Source organism: Pinus tabuliformis, chromosome 6 (assembly GCF_031772625.1).
Source record: "Pinus tabuliformis cultivar Carrire ecotype Pingquan chromosome 6, CPIR1, whole genome shotgun sequence".
In the NCBI taxonomy this organism is placed as follows: Eukaryota; Viridiplantae; Streptophyta; class Pinopsida; order Pinales; family Pinaceae; genus Pinus; species Pinus tabuliformis.
The window spans coordinates 1864354876-1864362762 of NC_142292.1; the positions used below are offsets into that span (position 1 = coordinate 1864354876).

At 31.2% G+C, this 7887-nt stretch overlaps 1 pseudogene across 1 annotated transcript; it reads right to left on the minus strand.

Annotated features, from left to right (window-relative positions):
• Positions 1–5537: 5537 nt before the first annotated feature.
• On the minus strand, positions 5538–7101 carry LOC149266545 (mavicyanin pseudogene; annotated as a pseudogene). The gene is made up of 3 exons (XR_016255158.1): positions 6972–7101; positions 6267–6457; positions 5538–5980 (listed from the first exon to the last, which is right to left on the minus strand). The product of XR_016255158.1 is annotated as a mavicyanin pseudogene (transcript).
• Between the last annotated feature and the right edge of the window lie 786 nt (positions 7102–7887).

Sequence of the window (7887 nt, forward strand, 5' to 3'; positions counted from 1 at the left end):
TGATCCTTGGTGTTTTGGATGTATCAGTTCCCTCACAGTAGTGAAGGATCCATGAATTTCAGCATTAGGATTTCTTTGCTTTTGGTTAGGTTTGGTCATTATTAGTTACAATTTGGTGATGGTGGGTTTTGGTTGTCACGGGGCTCCATGGTAGCCAAATTTCTTACAATTCAATATGTATTTCGTGTTTAAGGTATCATTTATTCTTTGTTTTTTTTTTTTTTTTTTGCAAAAACTCAAAAAAATAATATAAGAAATTTCATTGGAATGCTTAGTTGGAAACCAAAGAAGATCTTATTTGTTGACTTGGGACTTGATGTAAACCCGATTTGTTGAATTTGAACTCAATGTAAACCAAGGATTAAAAATTTTGCTTAGTTAACAACTAAAACACACGACACCCTTAAAAATAGAAAAAAAAAATATAGGCCTTACGATAAAAATGGGTTGCACCAAAAATGCATTATTTCTCCCAAGAATGTGCACATTCCTTTCAACCATGATAGCCTAGTGGCGTAGCTAGAATCCCCATTAGCAATTTGGGGCTTGCCAAGCCTTGATACCTGAAAGATGTGCACACTCATAGGAATGAGCAAGATATCCCTAATGGCTTTCACTGCCACTTTTTTGGAATCATCATTAGTGTGGGAATATAGTATACCTAGGGGGGATATTATGGGGTATAGAGGGAGGTACCCAAGGGAATAATGTAATCATGAGATGGGTCATAGTTAATAAATAAAGTGGTTAACCCACATCATGTAAGGGACCACAAGTAGTTAGAAATAATGTGATAAGCCCATTGTATTAGATATATGGTATTGAGAGGCACATGGTAATGACCCATGGTATTGTATGTATGAAGCCTATATAGAGGTTAGAGACTCCCCATGGAGATATATAAAGGATTATTGTATTGGCAAAAATATGGCTTGTGGAGTGTTCTCCTTCCTTAAGGAGTGATTGTATGGTGTTACCCAACCTTAAGGGTTTGATATTAATAAAGATATAAAGTTTATCTATCTCTCTTATTATTTCTTGGTATATTTGTATTCTTATCTATTTGCAGGTCAGATCTATTACAAGTGGTATCAGAGCACTTTCTTGGCAAAGCAGGGAGAATTTTTTATTCATTTTTGTAGGAATTTTTGCGGTAGAGAGTTTTCAGATCAGATCTGAAACATTTGGGGAAAAGTTTGCAGAAACGAATTATAGATCTGGACTCTTTGCAAAAAAATACCCATATTGAAAAAAAAAGACCGAATCATAGTCGGGGTGAGGGAGATATCGTTGATTTAAAAAATCAGTTGTATTACATAAAGTTTTCTGAGGAAAATTCGTGGATGACAAATCTCCAATCAATTTTTGCTATTTTTGTGAAGAATTTTGAGAAAATAATTGAAGATCTGGGATCCTCGTGAAAAATTACCCAAATTGAAAAAGACAATCAGTGAATCGGAGTTTGGATAATGGAGATATCACTGATTTAAAATCAGCTCATTTTTTCCTTTTTTTCTTTCTTTTTGTTTTTGTTTTTGTTTGTTTTTGTTTTTGTTTGTTTGTTTGTTTGTTTTTGTTTTTGTTTGTTTGTTTGTTTTGTTTGTTTTGTTTGTTTGTTTGTTTTTTTTGTTTTTCAGATTTTTTTGTGATGACGGGATAGTTTTAGTGCAAATCGAAAATTTCAGAGTGCCTAGATCAAGATTTCTATCACATGGGAAGATGCAGAATGCTCGTTTCATTTTCAAAACAGGTTATAATAAGTATTCTGAGCAATATTAATCGAGTTGTGTCCATTTTAAATTTTTGCCAAAGTAAGTGATTTTTTTCAAAACCCTATTCATGGCTTCTAGCAAGTATTTTTTTACAGTGAAAGATAATGGTCCAACTCTTGAAGAATTCTTAAAAGATTTGAAGAGAACAATTCTGATACATTTGAGAGGTTTATTATGCCTTGGGCTGAAAGATGAGGCTGCCATATGGTGGCACTCACTTTACAACAAGAAGTTGTCTAAACTTTCAGATAAAGAATTTGAAAAACTCCTTTTGGACAAATGGTCTTATGCTAGAAAACAGGGGAATGAGACATGTAAGGGGTTATTTTCTACATGTATCTCATTATTATAGGTTCATGGATGTATTCATAAAGAGAAGATCATTGTGTCTATAAATCCTAGTTGCAAGCAAAATTTTATAAATGTTAAGTTGGCAAAAAGATTGCAAGTATCAGCCAAATAAATGGAGTACATACAAGTTAATAATGAGCAGGTGCAAGTTTATAAAGATTTGAAAATTTCTATGGATAAGTATGTATTGCATTCTGATTTTTATGTTTTAGATATGGATAATGTGGATGTTGTTTTGGGATACCCTTGGATGGAATCTATTGGTACTATCAATATTAATGTGCAGAAGAAATTCCTGAAGCTCTGGCATAAAAAGAAGAAAATTACATTATAGGAAATTTCCATCAATAAACATGTAGAGTCCGAGGCTGAAGTAGAAGATGTTGTAGGTATTGACACATCAGATGAAGAATCCGTGGTTGAAGTAATATTGGAAGATAAGCAACAACCGCATGCACAAAAAAATGTACCAGATAACAATCAAGCTCCATTAGGTGGTGAATTAAGGAAAAATACAACATTGGTTAAAACTTCAACATATCACCACCCACATCACCCCGCAATAAAAAAACCAATAAGATGGCAGCAAATTAGCCACAAGGACAAAACCCCCGCACGATAGATAGAAAGGTACAAAGATCCAACCACAACGCATCAAGACAAAGGAACAATTTGATATTTTTCTTATGGATATTCTTAATAAAATATGTGCAATTTTGTTATAAAGAATAAATCATTAATATGCCCAAAAGGTCTTTTAACCTCTGATCATAATCCCAGACAGATTCTCCAACTGCTTGCTTGGTTTGGTTAGTTCTGCAATACTCTGCTGCTCAGACTTTGGCTTCAGGAACGTTTTGATTAGGTCATTCTTTATGTCATGTCAGGCTTATAGTTTATCTCGTTGGAACACTAATGTTGTACTTCTTATTCCACTGCAGGCTCTGTCCCGAAAAGTGATGTTATTCAGTGTAATTGCTTTAAATTTTTTCATAAAATTATATTTTGAAATTGGTATAATATTTTTCAATTTTATTACTTTATTTAAATAAAATAAATATTTTTATACCATTAGTGTGGACAATAATATTTTAATTTCAACTATATAAATATGGTAAGTAAATATACATATTATTTTATATATGGGAAGTTTAAAACAAAGTTCATTAATTAGTTTATTTAAAAATTGAATTATTTACATGAAAAATGCTTTAAAAAAATAATTAAAATTATTTAAGAAATTAAAATATATATTGTAGTAAATGTTTTGAAATTGTGATTTAATATAGATATACAATATACTAGTATAGATTTATTTTATGTACGAATCTAACATAAATTAAGAGGGCGTCTAAACATATTTTAGAGTGCAAAAAGCAATGTGTAATATTCCATCGTTTAAATTGTATTTTTGAATGCTATAGAGATTACATAACTTAAACTTTAAGTCCAAAAATCTTTGTTGGATTTCAACAAAAGAAATCATATACCTAAAAAAAATTAAGCTATGTTTTAACATAAAAAATTATTTTTTCTCCAATAGCTTTAAATGATATATGCAATTTTTTAAGACAATATATAAAATATTCTATATAGCATGTGCATTGACTCATTTTATTAGCTTACATTAAAATGGTTTTTTGTTATTAATATATTTTTAAATATACACCAATATTAATTCATATTAAAGTATTTTATTCATAACCCACATTGGATATTATTATATACAACATTAAAATACTTTCTTTTAACCTTTTCTGTATATAATTTATTTAAATAACATGTTAAAACATTTTTGAAAAATATAAGGTTTAAACATCTTACTCACATGTATTTTTTTTTTACTTTTAATTACTTCACATGAAATTATATCTGGTTATATGGACAACTAATTCAACATGGATATCATTTTTTTTAAGTCAACATTTATTTTCTATTTAAAAAATCGTTTATTATTATTTTAAATAGACACCTCTCAACTCTCAATTGAACAGAGGTATACTTACACATGACTTCATACTCCACCATAAAATGAACCTCTCTTCTCAGTTATTAATTTATTTAATTAAACAAAATTCACCTTTAATATTTTTAATATTAGAAAAATAACAAAATTTTTCAATTAATTTTTAAATAGATTAATAATTTTGTTTTATGAATTATGATATTATCTACCATTTTATTTCAATATATACCTTATAATTATTTATTCTTATTACAAATATTTATGGTTTATTTTAATATTTTTTAATTATAAAAATTATAAATAATTTAAATTTGAATTTAAAGACAAATATATATTAGAAAAATCAAATAAATATAATCTTAAAAAAAAGAGAGTTTAAAAACACATTTATATAATTTTACTTGTTTAAAATTCAAAATGTCTTATATTAGGTTCAATAACTTTCCAAGAATCCACTACTCAAGGCGGTTTGTGCGGTTTGTTATGAAGTTTATTCAAAGGTATCGCACATGTAAATTAGATTTTGGTTAGAATTTACATTACATTTTGATTAGAATGTTATGGGATTGAAAGCGGTTTGTCCTGAAGTTTATTCAAGGTATTGCACATGTAAATTAGATTTTGATTAGAATTTACGTTACGTTTTGATTATAATGTTATGAAAGAGCTGATTGTCGGAATCAATGATGGAGTTATATTTTTTTAATAAAAAAATATTTTAATTAAAAAAAAATATTTTAATTAAAAAATAAATAAATTATTTTAACGTGTATGACACTGAATATAGTTTATGGAACATATTTTTTCTTTATCTACTTGATGTATTAGGTCTTTTTTCTGTAAAGGTTCAAAATAAATGTTCTCAATTTCCCCATAAATCTCTCAGTAAATAAATTATCCCAAGAACTAGCTGCATAACTTTGAGTGTTGTCGGCTTCACATTCTAAAATAAAATATTTTTCTATTTTCAATTTTAATTGAAAACAAAATTTCATATGATCCAAAACTTTCTATTAATAATCAAATCATTTTTCATTCTATTAATAAGCAAATCATTCTTCCATTCAATCTAGTTGACTAGCAGAATCGGCAACAGTCTTGGTACGTATTCGCTTTAAGTGGCAACAACGGTGATATCGTACTATAACCTCTAAAAAGAACCGCCCAACCCGCAAGAACGACCTTTGATTAAAAATCATCCACTAACCACAAAACCAAATCTCTGGGTACCTTCCATTCACTCTATTAATTAACAAAGCATTCAATCTATTAATTAACAAAGCATGGTTCAATTCAATCTATTTCTAACCCCCACAATAATAGTGATTATTCCTTCCAACCTAGGTCTAACTCTAACTGCCCTTTTGACAAAGGTCGTAATTATCCATATGCAGCCACGAAAGCGCGAGGCACTTTGTAAAATTAACGGCATGATTATCTCTGGCGGCCTATAGCAAGACCATGGCGAACACAAGGGCTGCTCCTAGGACGACACCATCCGGGCGGTATGAAGTGGCGGTTGTGCTGGGAGGAGATGAGGAAGTTGTAGGGCTGGGAGAAGGAGCAGAACTGGTCGAAGTGGGAGGAGACGAGGAAGTTGTAGGGCTGGGAGAAGGAGCAGAACTGGTCGAAGTGGGAGGAGACGAGGAAGTTGTAGGGCTGGGAGAAGGAGCAGAACTGGTCGAAGTGTTGCCGACGGTGATTGCGAGCCTCATTCCGTTCGCGCAGTGAGTGGGATAACCGCAGAGGTAATACTTGTGGCCAGTGCTGCTCAACATAATGGTGTCGTTTCCACTTGTGTATGTTTCCAATGCGTTCCTACTGTTGCACGAAACGTATGCCCTCTTGTGCACCAACATCGTATTGTGGCGGCCCACCGTGTAGTTGAACACTGCATCATAATCATACGCAATACGTATCAATATAGTCAAACTGCAATTGCATCATCAAAATTTATACTGCGTCTTGCTATTGCTACAATGAGTGTATTATTTCAGAGTCCAGGCCGGCCTATTCTTATTGTTTGGATACCATCTATCAAATTTGAAGGTATCTTTTGGGATACTAAATCTCACACAAATTTCAAGTTTCTTCTATGAAATTTGAAAGTATGATTTGGTGGGTACTAAATGTCACATAAATTAATTAATTTACACTATAATGAGTGCATTACTTACCTAAATAGTCACCCACAACAAATTGTTTGCCAGAAGCCCAAGCAGTGTAATTGACCCCAGGTTTCCACTCTAAATTGTTCCCAACTGTGTAGTAGGTAGCCAAACAATTAAATGGTATCATCATTATTGCCACTACCACTGCAATCCAGAGTCTTGGTTGCTCCATTCCTACAACTGAAATCACTGCCATTCTGCCATCCAATTCAAACAAACCAACAGATTTACCATTAACATACACTTTTACAACTAAATAACAAATAGATCAAGAGAATCCAAAATCAATGACACTTCCACATTAGTGTAATTTTACTGACTTAAAAGATAGAAAAATATTTGCAGTGAGACAAATATTTTGAAAATTAAATGAAATTTACAGTCAGACAAATATTTTAAAAATTAAATGAAATCTGAATATAAGATAAATAATCGAACCAAACATACTTTCATCTTCAACGCTCTAAAATCCCAAGATAATTAACATTAAAAAAATCCATCAACACATACTTTTCCTCTCTAACCTTCTTAAATGGCAAAATAATCAACATAAAAAAACCGTCAACACCGTAAAGAAAGTTAACAGAAAAATATATGAAAGATCAAAGAAAGTTAACAGAAAAATATATGAAAGATCAACTATCCAAACAATAGCATTGACGAAAGATCACAATCCATGACAAACTCATATATGAAAGGTAAACACAATACAGTATACTCCTGAGAATTGTCGAAGCAGTTTTGATGGCATAGTTGCTTCAGATGCCTAGATAGCCTTCTGGATCAAACGAATGAAATATCTGAAAACTTGAATATATTGAGCAGAGGGGCTGCTTATATAGGACTCCAGGCACTGTCTGTGGAAATCTTCAAGGCCCTATCCATGTCGAATGTCGTGGGTGGGCATTTTAATAATGAGGGACATCAAACCAGTGGGCCATTTCGCACCGTGATGCTCGATCTTGGGATGCGGAAGTTCCGATTTTCTACCACACAGCCACTGTATTAGGTCAAAAAGGAAGAATCTTTGCTGCCATTGGTGGTGTTAATGGTGTTAATATATTGAGCAGAGAGACTGCATATATTTTAAATTTTAACTTTAATTAATATAACAATTTTACAAGTAAAATTCATTTAAAAAAATCTGCTATTCATTTTTTGGTTTCTAAACTTTTGTTTTTCCAAAACTCAAATATAATATTTTTTTAAATTAAAAATTTATTTATATAATAAATACACATTTATAAAATATATATTCAAAACTGATTATCTCTAATACGCTATTTGAATTCATGTATTAATACGCTAACCGAAGCCAATCATCAAATTTGCGAGGGACCAGTTCGACCAAATTTGGTAACAATGATAGGGTATCGGCTTTTGTACCGTGATATCGAGTTATCATCTTTTATTTAAACTTGGTATCTCCTTAACTATGGACTACTGTCCCACGGCCGAGTCAACGAGATTATCTCTAGGTTTTGGGGAGAATTTTAAATTTTAGAATTATTTTAATTAGAGGAACACAAGTTTTCATGTTATTTCTAGAATTTTAAATTCTAGAATTATTTTATTGAAAAGAACACATTGATTTCGGGGAGGTCTTCTCCTTAAACCTTTTTCTAAG